Source organism: Nyctereutes procyonoides, unplaced genomic scaffold (assembly GCF_905146905.1).
Source record: "Nyctereutes procyonoides isolate TBG_1078 unplaced genomic scaffold, NYPRO_anot_genome, whole genome shotgun sequence".
Lineage (NCBI taxonomy): Eukaryota > Metazoa > Chordata > Mammalia > Carnivora > Canidae > Nyctereutes > Nyctereutes procyonoides.
The window spans coordinates 52326674-52347209 of record NW_026575044.1 but is presented as its reverse complement, the minus strand read 5'-3'; the positions used below and the strand labels follow the sequence as shown (position 1 = coordinate 52347209).

Genomic DNA, 20536 nt, shown 5'->3' with positions numbered 1-20536 from the left:
CTGCTTCTCCCTCTGCCTGTGTCTCTGCCTCTCTCTCTCTCTCTCTCTCTCTCTCTCTCTCTCTCTCTCTCTCTCTCTCTGTGACTATCATAAAAAAAAAAAAGAACTACCTTTTTTTTTTTTCTGGAGATGGAGAGGGGAAGGACAGAAAGAGAGGGAGAAAGAGAATCTTAAGCAGGCTATACACCCAGTGCAGAGCTGGAATGGGCCTCAATCTCATGACCCTGAGATCATGACCTGAACCAAAACCAAAAGCCGGACACTAATGGACTGAGCCACCCAGGTGCCCCTCTTATTCATCCTTCTATCCCCAATGTCTACATAACATGTAACAGGCATCCCCTAAATAGTATGTTGAAGGAAAGAGTAGGTGAATAAGTGACTAGCATCTTCAATTTCTGGTTGGTCACTAAGGAGAAAATTTATAGTTCAGTTAAAATATGAATCACTGTCTTCCTCAAATCACATTTAGCCAAGTTCTGGATCATGTTCTATCTCATTTTGTTCAGGAAAAGTCTCTCATTGACAATAATAAAATGGCAGTGAGATGAATAATAAATTACACTATGCTAAAATTACCATCTCACTGAAGCAAATGATGTCCAAAGGAAACTCAGGTTGGAGGAGAACTTCTATTAGTAGTGACGTTTTTTTTTTAAGATTTATTTTAAATAAATAAATAAATAAATAAATGTTTGTTTGTTTGTTTGTTTATTCATGAGAGACGCAGAGAGAGAAAGGCAGAGACATAGGCAGAGAGAGAAGCAGGCTCCCTGCAAGGAGCCCAATATGGGACTCGATCCCAGGACCCCAGGATCACACCCTGAGCCAAAGGCAGACACTCAACCCCTGAGTCACCCAGGCATCCCATTAGTGACTTACTTTCTTATGTCTGTACCTCCTCACTCCACAGAGACACTGAAGCCAACATCAGAATGTGGACACAAGCTTTCCATGTTTTTTCGAACTCTGGGACTGGCTTAAGCTAAATTATCTAAAGACATGAGGTTTCCCCAGTGCACACGGACAGCTGGTCTTCTGAATATGAGGGAGAATACTGATCTGGCTTCTTGTCACCTGGCCCTGAACTCAAGACCACTACTACTTTCCTCCTCCCTTCTCAGGGAACAGGGACCCCCAAAACCAGCTGGCTCCAACTGATCCTCCATATCAAGCCAGCTAACCATAAGTCTTGATTTTGGTTTAATTTCTTAAATAAGGAATTACTAAGTCCAATTAGAAAATGCTATAAAAATATCCTAAGATATATAAATGTCTTACTTGTTACAACTTATTCCAGAACTATTTTATACATTTTTAAGTCATTTAAAATTAAGCATTTTAATATAATCTTATAACAGGGTACTTTACAACTAATGAAAGTGAATTAACTAGAGCTACAATTACCAACATGGACATATCTAAAAATATACATTCAAAAAGTGCTACAGAAGCGCACCTAGATGGCTCAGCAGTTGACTGCCTTTGGCTCAGGTCGTGATCCCGGGGTCCTGGGATCAAGTCTCAGATCGGGCTCCCCGCAGGGAGGCTGCTTCTCCCTCTGCCTGTGTCTCTGCCTCTTTCTCTGTCTCTCTCATGAATAAATCATTTTCTAAAGTGCTACAGAATAATAGACATGACATCATCTCATATGATTTTTAAAACATGCAAATATTACGGATATATTCATACCTACTACAAGTATTAAAACATACACAGGAAATTCAGAAGAACGCTTTTATACGTAATGTTATCAGTAACGGAACAGAGGAGCTTTAGTGTGTTATCAATAAATACTTTCTCAAAAAGAAAACGGGAAAGGAATAGAAGGAAAGAAAGAAGCACATGTGACAAATATTTAGATTTGCTAAAAATGAACAATATGTGGGCACCTGGCTGGTTCACTTGGAAGAGCGCATGACACTGAATCTCAGGGTCGTGAGTCTGAGCCCCATGGTGGGTGTAGAGATTACTTTAAAAAAAAAAGTAGTAATAAATTTTTAAAAATGAAAATGGACAGTACATACATGGGTTTTGGCCTATTACCCTTTATTCCTGAAATAAATAAATAAAAATATATAAATTTATATATATACGCACACACACTTTTTTTTAAAAAGAATGGTTTCTCAATCTCTGAGCAGCAATACTGGAAGCTGGAGAACAGTGAAGCAATGACTTTAAAATATTAATATAAAATAATTTTAATTAGATTTCTATAGCTACCCAAGCTACCAGTTAGTTAAGTATGAAGGTAGAATTTTTTTTTTTTTTAAAGAATTTATTTACTCATGAGAGACAGAGAGAGAAAGAGAGGCAGAGTCATAGGCAGAGAGAGAAGCAGGCTCCATGCAGGGAGCCCGATGTGGGACTCGATCACGGAACTCCAGGATCACACCCTGAGCCAAAGGCAGATGCTCAACCGCTGAACCACCCAGACGTCCCTGAAGGTAGAATTAAAGGCATATTTTAAATTGTCCACAACTGGGCAGCCCCGGTGGCACAGCAGTTTAGCGCCGCCTGCAGCCCAGGGCGTGATCCTGGAGACCCGGGATCGAGTCCCATGTCAGGCTCCCTGCATGGAGCCTGCTTCTCCCTCTGCCTGTGTCTCTGCCTCTCTCTGCCTCTCTCTGCCTGCCTCTCTCTCTCTCTCTCTCTCTCTCTCTGCATCTCTATGAATAAATAAATAAAATCTTATTTAAAAAAAAAATTGTCCACAACTCACAAAAACTCTAATGGACCCATTTTTCTGGAAGCTACTGGAAGATGTATCCTTTCGATGTGAGGGCATAAAACAAGAAAAATGAAGACAAGGAATTCAAGAAGCAAAGGATGCAACAGAAGACTGGGGTAAAAGAAGCAGAGAAAACACATGCGGCAGGCTGGGACAGGAGTCCAGACAGCCCCATGACCTCCAGGGGAAGCAAACCAGGGAGCAACAAGTCACTTGATATATCTGACCTTATTCTGTGGAGGGTTACAGTATCGTAGGAGAATCTGGTGGGAATGAGATGATAGCTACATAGAAAAATTATTTTTTGGTAACAATGTACTTTGGACAAAACAAAAATTGTTCAAGAAAGGTCACGTAATCATAGAATATGACTCAATTCAAGAGTTATCAATATTTATGTAATCATAATAGAAAAAGTAAACAAAAGATTTAACCAAAAATTGTGAGGTAACTATATTGGGAAGATGCTAAAGAAGCAGGAGTGTATTTAAGAGTGTGAAATCCTCATCTTCTGTTATAGGCAGAAGTTAACCAAAATATCTGAAACTACTAAATCAGCAAATAACAGTAAAAGCATATAAGTCATCAACAAGGATGTAAATAATGAGAAACAATGGTTTAGAGATCTGAGTGTGGTCCGCTCTGAGGAAAAGGATTCTGGAGTAGGGAGGGTGGTCATACAGTTTTTTCATTTCATGTCCATCACATTATCTGATTTTTAAACTATATATATTACTTTGGTTTTTAAAATTAAGTATTTTTAAGCTCCTTCACCTATTCATATTTTTTATTTTATTCATAAAATGAGATACAGAGAGAGAGAGAGAGAGGCAGAGACACAGGCAGAGGGAAGAGCAGGCTCCTTGCAGGGAGCCCGATGTGGGACTCGATCCTGGGACTCTAGGATCATGCCCTGAGCCAAAGGCAAATGCTCAACCGCTGAGCCACCCAGGCATCCCTCCTTCACCTATTCAAATGTAAACTTTTAACATATGTGGAAAACACAGTTATCATAACTAAATTCATAGTGACAGAAATATAAATTATTCTCTACTGAGACAAACAACTAGCAAACTTTAAAAAAATCTATTTGTCAGGCAGCCTCAGTGGCGCAGCGGTTTAGCACCGCCTGCAGCCCAGGGCGTGATCCTGGAGATCCGGGATCGAGTCCCACATCAGGTTCTCTGTGGAGCCTGCTTCTCCCTCTGCCTGTGTCTCTGCCTCTTTCTGTGTGTGTGTGTGTGTGTGTGTGTGTATGTGTCTCTCATGAATAAATAAAATCTTAAAAAAAAGAGTTATAAAAAAAGAGTTATAATTTGCTATATCCATTTAAAAAATAAACCTATTTGTCTGATATAGTGCAATGTTAGTGTCAGAGTTAAATCCCAAAATCAAAATTTCAAATTTCCACCATTTATGTGTTTAGTGACAAGCAATAGTCATAGCTTGACCAGAAAAGAGGAATTAAATTCAAACCTACAGTAGTGATAAACAGAGATCAATAAAACAAAACAGAAAATCCAGAAACAGACTCACTACAGTACAACCAGCTGATTTTTGTCCACAATGCAAAAGCAATTCAATGGAGGAAGGACAGTGATTTCAACAAACGGTGCTGTAACAATTGAACATCCATAGCAAAAAAACAAACAAACAAAAAAAAAAAAAAACCCTGTATCTTAAAAGTTAACTCAAAATAATCATAGATCTAAGCATAAGACATAAAACTCTAAAACCCTTTACAAAAGAGAACATAGGAGAAAAATCTTTGTGACCTGGGGTTAGAAGTGCTCAGGCATTACACAAAAGCACAGCCCATAAAAGAAACAGTTGGTAAGTTAAACCTCAACGAAAATTGAAACTTTTTGGTGGTGTAAGAGGATGAAAAGAAAAGCTACAGACTTAGAGAAAATATTTGTAAGTCACATACCCAACAAAGGACTTGTATCCAGATCATATAAGAAACTCTCTAAACTCAGAACTAAGAAAACACTCTAACTAGAAAATATTCAAAAGATTTTAACACAACACCAAAGAAGACACACAAATGACAAACACATGAAAAGATATTCCATCATTACTAACCATTAAGGAACCACATATTAAGACCACAATGATGTATGCTACACATCTACTGGAATGGCTAAAATAAAAATAAAAAACCCTGAAGGTACCAAATGCTGCCAAGAAGTACTGAAAGTGGCTTATATGTTGCTACTGGAAATGTATAGAACAGCTCCTCTGGAAAACAGTTCAGCAGTTTCTTATAAAGTTAAACACATACATACCATTCAACCTAGCAACTGCACTTTTAGACTGTGATCCCAGAGAAATGAAAAACTTAGACTCACACAAAAAAACTATACCCAAATGTTCTTTCAACACATGAATAAGCAAACCGAGGTATATCCACGCAATGGAATAAGAAGGAACTATTTGATATACCCAATAACTTGGATACATCTTGAGGGCATTGTGATGAGTGAGAAAACCAATCCCAAAAGGTTACACACTCAAAATAATAGCAACACTGTGTTTGATGATTATAGTTTATATATAAGTGAATGTACAACAGAGATGATAAAAGGGACAGAAGGGAGGAAACAGGAATATGTACTTTGTTATTACAAGGTACTTCAACTACCTGTGGTAGAGTGTTAATTGAAAGCGGACTTGGATTAGTTGTAAATGTATACTGCAAACACAAGGGCAACCTCTAAAACGTCTATTTTTATTTTATTTCACTTTCTTTTTTTTAGGATTTATTTATTTATTCATTCATTCATTCATGATAGATATATATATAGAGAGAGAGAGAAGCAGAGACACAGGAGGAAGGAGAAGCAGGCTCCATGCCGGGAGCCTGATGCGGGACTCGATCCCCGGACTCCAGGATCGCGCCCTGGGCCAAAGGCAGGCGCCAAACCGCTGAGCCACCCAGGGATTCCCTTTATTTCAGTTTGTTAAAAAGATTTACTTATGTATTTGGGGAAGAGAGAGAGAGACAGCATAAGCAGGAGGGGCAGAGGGAGAAAGAATCTCAAGTGGATTCTGTGCTGAGCATGAAAAGGGATTCAGGGCTCGATCCCAGGACCCTGAGATCATGACCTGAGCCAAAACCAAAAGTCAGACACTCAACTGACTGTGCCACCCAGGTGCCGCGAAAACCTTTTAAAAGTGTAAGTGATATGCTAAGAAAGGAGAGAAAATGGATTCATTTCAGCGCTCCGTTAGAACCACAAAAGACAGAAAAAGGAGAAGACAAAAATAGGAACAAAAATAAGGGGAACGAGGGATCCCTGGGTGGCGCAGTGGTTTGGCGCCTGCCTTTCGCCCAGGGCGCGATCCTGGAGACCCGGGATCGAATCCCACGTCGGGCTCCCGGTGCATGGTGCATGGAGCCTGCTTCTCCCTCTGCCTGTGTCTCTGCCTCTCTCTCTCTCTCACTGTGTGCCTATCGTAAATAAATAAAAATTAAAAAAAAAAAATAAGGGGAACGAATAGAAAACAGTAACAAATACTGGTAGCCATTAATCCAACTTTATCATGTATCATTTGAACATCAATGCTCTAAATACACCAATTAAGAGATTGTCAAAGTAAATCCAAAAACAAGACCCAACTATATGCTGTCTACAAGAAAACCACTTTAAATATAAAAGACATACACAGATTAAAAGAGATGGAGAGAGATATGCCATGCTAACAGTAATCAAAAGAAAGGAGAACGCTATTTTAATATTAGACACAGCTGACTTCAGAGCAAGGGATTTAAAAAAAAAAAAAAAAAGGAGGGGGGTATTCCATACTGATAAAGGAGTTAACTGCTCCAAGAAGACCTCATCCTTAATGTGTACCACCTAACATAACAGCGTCAAAATGTGTGAGGCTAAAACTAACACAACTGCAAGAAGAGATGAGTGCACTATATTATAGCGGAAGACCTGAGGACCCCTCTCTCAGAAATGGTCAGATCCAGCAGGTATAAAGTCAGCAAGGACCTAGCTGATCGCAACACCACCATCAATCAAAACTGGATCTGACATCTGTGGACTTCGTCCAACAACAGCAGAATACACAATCTCCTCCAGCTCACCTTGAATATTCACCAGAAAGGACTACATTGTGGGCCGTAAAACACATCCTAACCAATTTAAAAGAAAAGAAATCATAAAATGCTTTGAGTGCTCAAAACCAATGAGCCAGAGAATCAAGAAACTATTTAGATGACTGCATGAGGAAATATTCTGACAAATGCAGAATACAGGACATTGTAAAACACCACCATCCTGGGTTTGCCAAAAAGTCAGTATCACAGTAAATAAAGTGTGTGTGGGGTTGGGGGGCTTTTCTACACTGAAGGAGACTAAAGGGATATTGTAACAGCCAAATGTATATGTGACTCTTCAATGAACTCAGGTTTGGAAGAAGAGGGGGGAAAAAAAACATTATAAAAGACAATCTCGAGACCAAACCTGATATGGACTGAATAGAAGATATTAAATGGACATAAGTGAGCTAATGATAGTGTAACTGAGTCAAAAATGATCTAATTGTGGAGGCCGAGAAAGATCAAGGCCATTCCACCTCAAGTTTAGCATCAGCACAAGTACAGCCATCTTAGGCCCCTGTGAATAAGAGCTGAACTTTATAGGAAAAACTGCAGAATGTCCTCAATGTCCTCGGCAGGTAATACCATATCAGAAAGACAACAGAGCTCCGAATTCCCCTAGGCAGAGAATCCCGTATCAGAAAGACAACAGAGCCCACACCTGTGGTAGAAAGTCCCATATTAGAATGAGAACAAAAAAAAAAAAATTAAAAATTAAAAAAAGAGAGAACAGAGCTCAATGCCCTTGAAAGCCCCATATCAAAATGTAAACAGAACTTGAGAAATTCTTCCATCCCTTCTGAAAATCCCCTAGACCAACCTATAAAAAACCCAGCTGTAACCCACTTCGGAGTCCAAGTCCCTGCTCCGCTGTGTTGGGTATACTTGGACCCAGGCTCAAGCTTGCTAATAAACCCTCGTGCGTTTGCATCGGTGTCGGCTCCTCGGTGGTTTCTCGCATTTGCAATCTTGGGCACAACACTAATTCTTAGCAGATGTGTGCTTAAATATCTTGGGGTAGAGAATCATCATATCTGCAACTTCCTTTCAAATGGTTCAGAACAAAATAGACACAAAGCAAAACTGGCAAACTATTAATATATATAAATATGGATGGAGGGAATGGGTGTTTTTGTTTTTTTTTAAGATGTTATTTATTCATGAGAGGCACAGAAAGAGAGAGACACAGGCAGAGGGAGAAGGAGTCTCCATGCAGGAAGCCCGATGTGAGACTCGATCCCGGGACTCCAGGATCATACCCTGATCCAAAGGCAGATGCTCAACCACTGAGCCACCCAGGTGCCCCAGAATGGGTGTTCATTATACCATTTTCTCTACTTTTCTGTAAATTTGAAACTTTTTATTAAAACAGAGTTTTGGCAAACAAAAAAGCTTAGACACTATGAGTCCATTTCTGTAACACTCAAGATGACAAAACTAGTGGTGAAGCACAGATCGGTGGCTGCCAGGCAGGGCACAGAGGGCCAGGGAGCAAAAGGTGACCATACAAGGGAAACCTGAAGAAGTCCATTTACAGGAATGGAAAAATTCTGTGTCTTCACTGTGGTGGTGGTGGTAGTGGTGTTTGCATGAATCTCTATATGTGATAAAATTTCAGAGAGCTACCACACACACAAGGGAAAAAGAATACATATAAAAACTGGAAAAACCCAAGTATGGTCTGCAGTCTTTTCTGTTGTATCAATATTAACTTCCTGATGTAGATAATGTACAATCCGTATAGTAACACTGGGGGAAGATGGGAAGGTACATGGGATTTCTCTGTATGTGTGTAATTTCTGTGTCTAAAATCACTGCAATATAAAAAGTTTTCAAAAATCAGCTAAAAAAGTCCAACCTCAAAGTCTGATCTACATGTGCACAAGAAAGATGCCAACAAATCATACTAACAGGTACTTTGTCACAATCACTAGGTTTATTTTTATACATTAAGATGCTTCATCACCTATAATATATCACATGATGAGAAATAGGGATCTCACATTTATTTTACTTGGTATCTTGGAACACTCTTTTACTTAGACTACTTTCCCCAAATAAGTTCTTTCAAGTCATTCAAAAGCAAACTTTTTCAATAAAAGCAAGAGAAATCATGTATTTGGCTTCTTCAGGGATTCCCCCATTAACTTCAGAACTGGGGGGGGGGGGGGCTCAGCGGTTTAGCGCTGCCTTCAGCCCAGGACCTGGTCCTGGAGACCCAGGATCGAGTCCCACGTTGGGCTCCCTGCATGGAGCCTACTTCTCCCTCTGCCTGTGTCTCTCTGCCTCTATCTCTCATAAATAAATAAATCTTTAAAAAATAATAATAAACAAATAAATCTTAAAAAAAAAAAACTCTAGGGAATACACAGATTTTTGTCCTCAGCCACCTACATAAAAGCACCTCTATTTCCTTTCACTCAAAACTTTCCAATCGTTTTTGTCTAATAATTCTTTACACCACACCCCTCAATGAAATATTTTTTATAAAACAAAAAAGACCTTGACATTTTGCTTACAGTTTTCTATTTATCTTGGAATTCATGCTAATTAACAGCACTGTGAGCCTAATAGTTTACTGTATAAACACCCAAGTGTGTGGATCACAATGGGTTAGCTAAGGAACTGTTGGTTTACTGGCATTAACAACTTAGTTATGGGTTCTCTGGCTCTGCTATGATGAACTCAATTTCCCTTCTCTGGGCTTCATTACAATTAAAAGGATAAAAATGACACCCGATAAAAGGAAAAAGAGAATCACAACAATTCATGTTCTCAATTCAATAGGTCAGTATTTTACTTTACTTGTGGTACCTTAAAAGCAATCAATTAAAATAATTCACTTTGTGAGTTTAATTAGGTATATGAATGCTGAATTTTCAAAAGAACAAAATTCTATCCCACTTCTCCTAGATAAGTCAGACAACAATGAGAAACCTTATTATCATAGTCTACCAATGAAAATTTAAGTCAGACTTTATTTTTTATTTGTATTTTATTTTTTGAATAAGTAATACTCATGGTACAAAAAAACAAAGAATTCACAGGGCATGTAGTAGAAGTTTCCCATCTCATTTCCTAATCAACCTAGTTTCTCAACTTAGAAAAAATGTTACCAGTTTCTTGGGTATCAGATATCCCGTGTCTATACAAACACATATTTTCCCCTTTTTACACAGACTACAACACACAAGTTATGCCTCTTTGCTTTTTCTAGTTACCAAATATTAGAAATCAGTACATATCTGTATAAAGGACTTCATTTTTACAAATATATAACATTCCAGTTTTTAATTTAATAAACCCTATTTTTTAATAAATCTTACACTGATGTGCATTTAAGTAGTTTATGGTCTTTTGCCATTATAAATCATTCCCCAATAAGTATCTGGAATGTAAGATATTTCACACATATATGAGACTAAAGGTATAATAAATCCAGGGAATGAGAATTGCTGGGTGAAAGAGTATGGGCATTTCCAATTTTGGTAGATAGTGCTGAAGGGTAGCATAACGTGCCACCTCAAAATATGCCACTTTAGCATTTTGATTCTTTTGAGCCGTAGGCATTTGAAAAACAACAAACACAGGGTAAGGCTTTCCCTGAACTCCCTTTAGCTGCCTAAAGAGAGCTCCTCCAAAAGGAACTTCATTATCGTAGATCCCTCCCTGGAGAGTTTCACCAACCAGGTGACTCATCACAGGAAGGAAGACAAGAAGTGGACACCACACCCCTGACACACAAACTATCACACTCCCATCTGTTCTCCTAAGGGCTCATTCCTCTTTCCTAAAAACCATGTGTTCACCCCTAGGAGGCCTACATGTCCCCTCCCGGATCCCCATGAGGATAGTAGTTAAATCTGAATTCTATGCCACCTCCCTGGGTGTCTCCCATGTGCACATGAGGTATACGTAAATAAACTTTGTTTTCTCCTATTAATCTGTCTTCTTTTACAAGGGTCTCAGCTAAAAACTCAGAAGGGTGGAGGGGGATTATTTTTCAACCCCTACACCGCCTAGCTGCCCTCCTTAGAGGCCGCCAGCCTGTACTCCTCGCAGCAAGGCCTGTTTCTTCACACCACAGCCACCTCCCTTTCATCAAACTTTCTGGTCCCTGCTAACTGATGAGACAAAATAGTTTTTCAGCACAGTTTTAGTTTCCATTTCTTTCAGAGTAAAAGAGCCATTACCCTTTGCCTATTTTCTATTAATTTATTGGAAATAAATTTGAGGGGATCCCTGGGTGGCTCAGCGGTCTGGCGCCTGCCTTCAGCCCAGGGTGTGATCCTGGGGTCCCGGGATCGAGTCCCACATGGGGCTCCCTGCATGGAGCTTGCTTCTCCCTCTTCCCCTCTGTCTCTCATGAATAATAAATAAATAAAACCTTTAAAAAGGGGGGAGGGGCGGAAATAAATCTGATTTTCAAAACTGCTAGGATAGACCACAAAGTATTAAAATAAGTTCAATTCAGAACCGCTAGGAAACCCATCTAAAACAATAGGAAGAAAGCCTGTGAACTCATGGGGAAAGACAGAATAAACCAAGACAGCCAACTGAGCCCAAGGTGCAGCGCCTCTCCCTGCTTTTCCTCACCAAGCCCTAGAAATAATGCAAACACATGTGCTTAACTGCCAGTAATTCCACAGCCACGCTCAAAAATTCACAGGAGACTAGAAGCTGAGGGGAACCCTGTAAACTGGGAAAGAGCTGGAGATGGGCTGAGAAGGGAAAGGGCATCCCAAGGCAGGCACAGGAGCCCTCACCCAGGCAGCAAGAGTACACACAGCCACTCCAGGCCAGAAGTGGAGGGCTGGAAAAAGCCAGCGCCCGGGGGCCACGGACAGGTATGACGGGAACACCCTGCCTGTCACCCTGGCCTGAGCCCTCAGTCCCCAGGCAGAACAGTGAAGCACTATGTGCTGAGACCTGTGATGGCAGGGCCTCCGGCAGCTGGATGCCCCGGAGGGACACGCGTAGCCACGCAACTAGCCCCCAAGGTACCGTTGCCAGAAAGTTCCACCTGCTCCCTACACTCACGGAAAGCAAAGTAGAAAGCAGAGGCCTAATGGCATCTTCACTGCATCGATTCATCTCAAGGATTCCACATACATACACACAAACACACACACACACACACACACACACTCTCTCTCTCTCTCTCTCTCTCTCTCTCTCCACCTGAACACAATTTATTTGGAACTCCCAAGACCTTCATCAATGAAACCCAGAATAAAATGGAACTTGAAAAAACCACTGTCCAATCACCTTACCTGTTGAGAGCCTGAGAGCCCTGGCTGTGCACCAGGCTTCCTGGGCTTTCAGCTCTTCTTTCTCTCTCAATCTGTAACTGAGCCTGTCTCCTGGTTTCACTAGTGGCTCGCATGATGGGGCTTTCAAACCTGGCCTGGTCCCAACCTCCCACCGGAATGCCAGTTCTGTCTACATCCCTACAACACTTAAGATTGTTGTTTAACTCAAGGAGAATATATAATTACGTAATTATATATACAATCAGTAATTCTGTGGATAACAAAGCGCTTATATAAGTCTAGACTAGAAATGAGAAAGGTGTCATCGTTGATGCTTTCAGTAGTCTATCTTTCAAAGGACCGATCTTTAATGTGGTGTAGTCAAAAACTTAATCTTGACACATAAAAAACTGATACTGATACCATCCTCCCTCCCAAAACCACTTTCCCCTCTCAACTAGCCACTATGTGACTACCCGCCCTAAAGTTCCCACTATGTAAAAACTACCTACATGACCTGTCTCCTGCAGTACAGTACTGAGAGGCATGAATCAGGCTTTGTATTTCTTCCCTATCCCTAATTAACTTCCAGCACACTGCTAAAGAGAAAGGACTCAAAAAAAAAAAAAAAAAAAAAAAAAAAAAAAAACCAACTTGTTGAAACAGGCAAGGTCCCACAGTTGATAAATATAAGACATCTTCAATACAAATTAGGAATAAAATAACACTAAAACAATAAGGTATTATTTTTACCCATCATATTAATATTAGCAAAGGTTAGAAGAAAAAAACCTTAAAAGCAGCATGAGGGCAATAAGGAAACAAGCAACCCCATTACTGTGTAGACATTTGACAAGATCTATCAAAATTTTAATTGTGTTGCCTCTTTGTGCCAAGGACTTCATATTTAGAAATATATGTCACAGGTGAACCTGTACCAGTCAATGGGTTCTATGCATACAGATGTTCATCATCTCATTGTTTGGGACACCAAAGACATGAAATAACCTATGTGATGGTCATGACTACAGGATGGGGTAAGCATCCAAGGGAGTACTATGTAGCTGTGGAAAAGAATGAAACGAGGGAATCAAGGCAAAGACAAGTTAAAGAACTTGCCCAACGTCCCAGAGAACAAGTGACAAAGCTAGGATCCGTACCCAAGTAATCTAATTCCCTAATGTGCCCAAAAATTGAATTCACCTATTCCAAATCCAATCTCCGGTGTTTCCCCTTACTGGAGTGACTCTCTAATGACATCAAGTCCCGTGGGGGGATGAAAAGTACAGCAGTGCAATCCATAGTATTTTAAAGACTTTGTATGGCAACAGATGATGACCACACTTAGCATGGTGAGCATTTCATAACACATAACTGTCAAATTACTATGCTGTACACTGGAAACATGTATTGTGTGTTAACCATAACTTCAATACAAAATTACAATTTTAAAAAGTCCTGTGGGTTCTTCCACAACATGCACATTTCTACGTATCATCTTTTAAATCTGCCTCTTCCTTTCGATTCCCGATTCCCGCTGTCTCCAAGCCAGGCCAGGCTCCTGTAATCCCATATGACCCAGTGCAACAGTATTTGGGTTTCTTTGCCTCCCACCTCCTCGCCTGGATTCACTCTGCACACTCAGCTACTGCATTAATCCTTAGCAGGACATTCTGTCCAACACTGTGATAAAGACCAAAGATTCTAGTGTGAAACAGACCCCAACAGGTCTGCGTAGAGTGAGGATGAATCTCTGTTTCACGACTTAAAAACCCTACTGTACAATGGGAAAAACAGCACTTAAAACGTCTAAGATTTTGGGGCGCCTGGGTGGCTCAGTGGTTGAGTGTCTGCCTCCAGCTGACGACGAGTCTGCCTCCAGCGACACCTGGGATTGAGTCCCACATCGGGCTTCCCGCTCAGCGGGGAGCCTGCTTCTCCCTCTGCCTGTGTCTCTGCCTCTCTCTGTGTCTCTCAGGAATAAATAAATAAAATCTTAAAAACAAACAAACTTCTAAGATTTTCTGAGGATGAAGCAGGATGAGGCACAGCAAACGAAGCATCAGGAAGGGGCCTAGCAGAGTACATCTAGACAAATAAAGGTCAAATATAATAGATCTTTAATGTTAATAAAATCACCACATCCATTACTTCACTAACCAGCTCAAAAACCTTCAATGATTCCTCACCACCTGGAGAACAGTACTGTACTGTCCAACTACCCTCCAAACCAGTGGTTCTCAAACTTAAACATACATAAAAACACCTGGTTAAAAAAATGTAAATACCTGGGGGCCCCTGTGTGGCTCAGTCAGTTGAGCCTCCGCCTCTTGATTTCAGCTCAGGTCATGATCTCAGGGTTGTGGGACTGAGTCCCGTGTCTGGATGCTGCACTCAGCAGAGAGTTGGCTTAAGATTCTCTGTCCCTCTCCCTACACCCTTCCCCAACCCACACTCTCATGCTCTCACATCTCCCACATGCACCTTCTGTCTCAAATAAATACATCTTAAAAAAAAAAAAAAAAGTGAATGCCTCGGCCCCAAAGATTCAAAATATCAGGGTATGGCCCAGGCATCTGCATTTTCTTAAAAAGCATTCATACTGATTTGGATACAGGTGGTCTGTAACCTCAGTTTGCAAATAAGTGTCATAACAAAGGAAGCAGGGCAGCCCCGGTGGCATAGCAGTTTAATGCAGCCTGGGGTGTGATCCTGGAGACCCGGGATCAAATCCCATGTCGGGCTTCCTGTATGGAGCCTGCCTGTGTCTCTGCCTGTGTCTCTATGAATAAATAAAATCTTTAAAAAAATAATAATAATAACAAAGGAAGCAAGCAGTCTTCTCAACACCTAGCATGCTCTCCACACCTCTGCTCCTGCCATCCCCACCTGACCTGCAGCCCACTCGGCCCCATTCACTAAGCACAGAAAGAGCTTTCCTCTGTAATCCTAAAGCAGCACTCTATCTTCACCACTCATTTGGACTTGTGTGATCCTTCTAGTAATACCTGGTTTGTTGTCGGGACTCTCAGACTGCTATTTAACTTTTCCCATCAGTTATTCCCCCGAGTCAATTATACCATCATGGACAAAAACAATACTTTGAACAGGAAATGATATGCTCAATATTTTATATTTATAAAATATTTGATATATGCATGAAATTAAATCTCCTCCTTTTTGTGTGCTGTCTCCTGATTCAATGTGCCTTTAAATGGAAGGTAAACATTAGTGGATCTGAAATATCCATAATCAAATTCTGTCCTAATCCTCTCAAAATATGCAAATGACACCCTTGTGTACTTTGTCCCAACTTAGGCGGGGAATCCATTCATCATAAGCTATATTCCAGAATCACCTGCTTCCTAAGAGGAGAAAAAAAATAAACACACCCCTTGTTCGTACTTGAGACTTTAAGGCAAAACCTCACAGTTGAAATGGGAGATTACAGAAATAGTAGGCAACATCTCTAGTCAAAGGACATTTAAACGCACAGATACCATTAGTCCACCAAGTAATGGAACATTCTCTAAATGGTTACTACATTCCAAGTGCTATATTAAGTACCCTGGAGCATTCCGCTCTAGAAATGGGAGTAATGAGAAAAAAAAGAGATTAAGCTCACAAAGATCAGAAGAGGTGTGGAAGATAGAAAGGTGACAGGGGGGTGGTAACTGAATCAGCAGAGCTGAGGAAGCCCAGTTTAAGGGCCTGCTAAAAGGGACCCGACCAAGAAGCAACCCATGGAACCCCCGGAAGACCAAAGAGCTGGAGAAGAGCACCAAGACTACAGGAGCACAGTGCAGGGCTAAAGTAAGTGGCCCCCTCACCAACCTCACACCCCGTGGAGACCATGTGTGTGCTCTCTGGAGAATTGTGCCTGGAGACACTCTGGACTCCAAAGCCCAGGTTGAGGGTGATGAGGAGGAGGAGGATGAAAACAGGAGAATGAAATTCAAGTGCGCGTGCTGAAGGCGCACAATGCTGGGCTTCCCTACCTCCAAGGCAGGGGACTGGAGGACTCTTCTCAAGAGAAACTGAAGGGGCATCCAGGGAAAAGTTAACAGACACGTGGGATCCCTCATTTCAAAAGCTGGCCTACCACCCCCAGCAATGCCCACCACTCAACACAATCCACTCACACAAACCACTTCCAATCTTAAGTACAAGAGAACAACCAAAAGTGAATAGACTTGTGAGGAAAGCCTCCAACACAAAATAAAGACACCAAAATAAACTTAAGGAAGGAATCGTACAACCAAGGATTCTTAGAAAAAATTAAAAACTAAAACAACCTCAGAGATAAAGCAGTAACAATAAAAAATGCAAACATTTGTTTAGCACCCACTATTCCCCAGACACTATTCAATCCTTTACACCTATTAATTCATCTATTCTTCACCACAACCTGAGGTAGTATATCTTTTCATTGTGTAGATCATGGGTTAGCAAATCATAATTTGACCCAAGGGGCCAAATCTATTTTTACATTTTTAAACAATTGAAAAAAAAAAAAAGAATGTGTTGTAACATGTGGAAATCACATGAAATTAAAATGTCAGTGTTCATGATTAAAGTTTTAATGGAACACAGCTCTGCTCAAATGTTCACATATTGCCTTTGCTGCTTTTGATATAATTGGACAGCTGAGTAGTTCCTACAGAGACCAGATGTGATGCTCTCATCCTTTGATGCCACTGCTCACACTACAAATCTCAATGACGTAGACAGAAGTCAACATTTCAAGTGTCTTGCACATTGTGACAATTATTACCAGTGGGTATCTATCATGCAGAAACAAGAAAAGCAGACTTTGATGTCACACTTTTAGTAGAGTGTAGATCATTTTTTAAAATCTGATGTCACAGGGTTATGTCTATTATGTAACAGCATCGTACTTGTACCAGAATACCCTATAGGAAGACACTACCAACTAAGCACTCATCACAACAGCCTGACGGGCCCCAACATAAGAGCACTCCCAGTTCATGAGAGCAACAAGCAAGGAAGTTAGTAAATTTAAAACACATTTCAACACAGCAGAGTGTCTTCCCAAAAGCAAAGGATAAAAATGAGACTGCAACCAAAGCAAGGTTCCAAATAGCTCATGTGTTAAACCCACAAGAAAAGTCACTGATCAATCATGAGTTAAACTAAATCATGTTTGATTACAGTAGCTGAAGAAACATGTCTAGAAAAAAGAAATATCTTTCAGTGAAAATAGTTGTTCAGAGAATGGTCTGTATGGAATAATTATGGCTATGAATATTTTCCCAAAAAAGTAGAGAAAATACTAATTCGGTCCAACCTAAAGTGGAACCTGCTTAGATGCATAGTAACTGATGATGGTAAAAATATATGTGAGGCAGAAGAAACTCTGATGGACAAATTTACAAACCTTGTGAAAATGCAAGGTGTTTAAAACCTGCTCATTTTTCACTGCATGATCAACTAGCAGGTAGGCTGCATAAAAGATCTGAATCCATCACATGTTATTGATCCAGATACAACAGTTGACTTCATTACTTTCATCAACTTAACCATCCATCAGGTCCATGAAAATTCTATCAGAAAGAGAAGCCGAATATCCTGATGTGTCCTACCACCCCATCCTATGGCTTAGCTGGGGTATAATTGTATGGAAATTGCTCTAGCTCAGAGGTGAGAATGGAATTTTTCTGAAGAAGAACCTTCCTCAGCCACTATTATTGAACACTGAAAGGCTTTGAAAATTCATTTTTGCTGCAGATTTGCTAATATTTCCCAATGAATTCAATCTAAAATTAGAAGGCCAACAGCACTTCCATGCAAAACCTACACGGAGGTAGTTATTTCAAGGACAACTGACACTGAATCATTAAGTGCTTTACACACTTGCAATGCTGTGAAAAATTAAAACGAGATGTGAGATCTCCAATGGCACACAAATATGTGATAAATATATTTTCCAAAATAAAACTACAGTTTCAGCATTTTTCAGACCTCAATACAAGTTCCACCTTTCAAAGACCATTTAATTGTGCAACAGAAGCTTCTACCTAACCCTCAATCAGAAGTGATTAGTGGGCAATGTGATGATTTGCTAAAAAGATAATTATTAAGAATCTAACAGAATTCTATAGATGCTTTCCAAGCAATAAATGTGCTCCACCAAAACCATATGTTCATGGACTAACATCAGTATCTGGAGGTATCATGTAAACAGATACTTCCAAAAAAACAATACCAAAATCTCATTACAAACCAATGTTAAATATGAACATTTGTAATCAATTTTGATGACTGAGGTTTAATGTTAGGATGCCTTGTTAGATAAAACGTTATCCCCTCTCCTCCAAAAAGAGATTTCATCCTTCTCATAAGCAAACCTTTATTACAAAAAAAAAAAAAAACCTATCCTCAACTATTATTTGTATTGTTGTATTGTATTTTGAATTTCATCAGTAAAAAACTTGTGGAAATTTTTTCTCTCTTGTTACGTAAGTATCTGTATAATATCCCTCTTTTTGTCTCTTGGCCCACAAAGCCTAAAATATTTACAATCTGGCCCTTTACCCAAATATCTGCCAACTCTTGGCCTAGAAGAATAAACTGAGGCAAAGAAAGATTAAGTAACTTGCTCAAGACTCTGGAGTTAGAAAGTGGCAGAGCAGGTTTCAGAGAGGCAGGCTGCGTGCAGAAACCACTACACCACGTTGCTTCCATGAACCAAGAACAAGAGGCCATAAAAAAGGAAATGGTCAAAGAGCAAGAAAAGATACTTGAAAAGTTGTTTAGAAAACTGGGCAGAGAGAGGATAAGGTCAAAGAAATTCCCATTATAAAGAACAAGACAAACAGATGGAAAACAGGAAATGGAAACTTAGAAGACCCACTGAGATAGGTCTTAAAACATTAGTAACAGTAAGTAAACACGACCAAACCAGAGAGGTGTTAAGTCAAGACACCGTTGAGTTGGGTGTGGAGTGTCTGATATTCTATCTTACATGCACCATAACAAAGACATGAAGCCTCTGGGACACGGACCAAAACAATTCAGTGCCCACAGCAACAGCAGTAGCCGCAGCAACATCTTGCATCAGTTTCCTGGGCCCCAATCCCCACAGGCCTTTCAAAGCATTTCGTAAAATTAGTAATATGTTCATGAAAAAATAAGCAAATGGGGGAGGGAGCAGGGAAACCAGGCACATCACCCAGCTCGGCAGTGAGCAAATATTTATATACTCCTAGCAATATAAACACTGGACACTAAATTAGCCAAGAATTCTCATGCATCTCAACTGGAAGGGCTGGGAGAGGGGAGGAGGAGGAAGAGCACCTCACTTACCACAAGGAGGCAATAGGTGTCATCCACATTGATAAATCAAAAAACAGCCATTTAGCCATATTATTCATAAACATGGTTGGGGTAGTTGTCTCTGGGAACCACACTACCCAGGATAAGGAAGGCTCGTTTGTTATAATATACCCTCTAATATCATTTATCTTTTCTAAAACACAAGCATTACTTTAAGTAGAAAAATTAACTCACAGAATGTGCTTCACTACTCACTATCACAATCACTGACTCATATAAACAACTCGATGTGCCCATACCAAAGATAGTGCATTGGTGAAAACATAAACTGACAATACCCAAGCTCCATCACATTACAGTTATGTAAGCACAGGGGGTCCTTCATTACTTCCTGAGTGCCCAGTATGTGGCCAGCATGATGCTAAGTGCCAAGACCGCAACTGTGAATGGAATTTACAGTCGAGTAGGAGACACAGATAAATCAACATGAAACTATAGTACAGCAACTATTTAAGACTCAGTGAAAGCTTTCCAGAAGTCATACCACAAAATCTAAGACCTAAAGGATACAAAGGATTGGCCTACTTGGTTGTGGGTTTCAGAAAATTATCCAAGCAAAGAGAACACCATGTATAAAGGCCTAGAGTGAAGACAAAAACAGGTAAGGGCCCATTCAAGGAACTGAAAGAAGCTCGACATGGCTGGAGTAGGGAGGGAATCAGAGTGGAAGCAAAAAAGGCCAGAAAGCAAGCTGATGGACTTACTAACGGGCTTCTATCCACCCACTGTAACCATGGATCACACACAGCCCTGAGGCTTGCAGATCCGTGCAATCTTCCCCTATATGCTAATGATTTCAAAGTATCCATGTCCAGTCCAGAACACTCTCACGGGGGCCAGACCATTTACCTGACTGTATGCCATGCATCACCAGCTGGACCCAGAAATCAAGGACCAGGGCAGCCCGGGTGGCTCAGCGGTTTAGCACCACCTTTGGCCCAGGGCATGATCCTGGAGACCCGGAGTCCCGCGTCAGGCTCCCTGCAAGGAGCTCGCTTGTGTCTCTGCCTCTCTCTCTGTCTCTCATGAATAAATAAATAAAATCTTAAAAAAAAAAAAAAAAAGAAAAAAAGAAAAGAAAAG

The 20536-nt window shown here is 40.4% G+C and overlaps 1 protein-coding gene across 1 annotated transcript in view; it reads right to left on the bottom strand.

Annotated features, from left to right (window-relative positions):
• DYM (dymeclin) overlaps positions 1–20536 on the bottom strand; it is a 346418-nt gene that overhangs the window by 319772 nt on the left and 6110 nt on the right. The gene's annotated exons all lie outside the window — the stretch shown is intronic.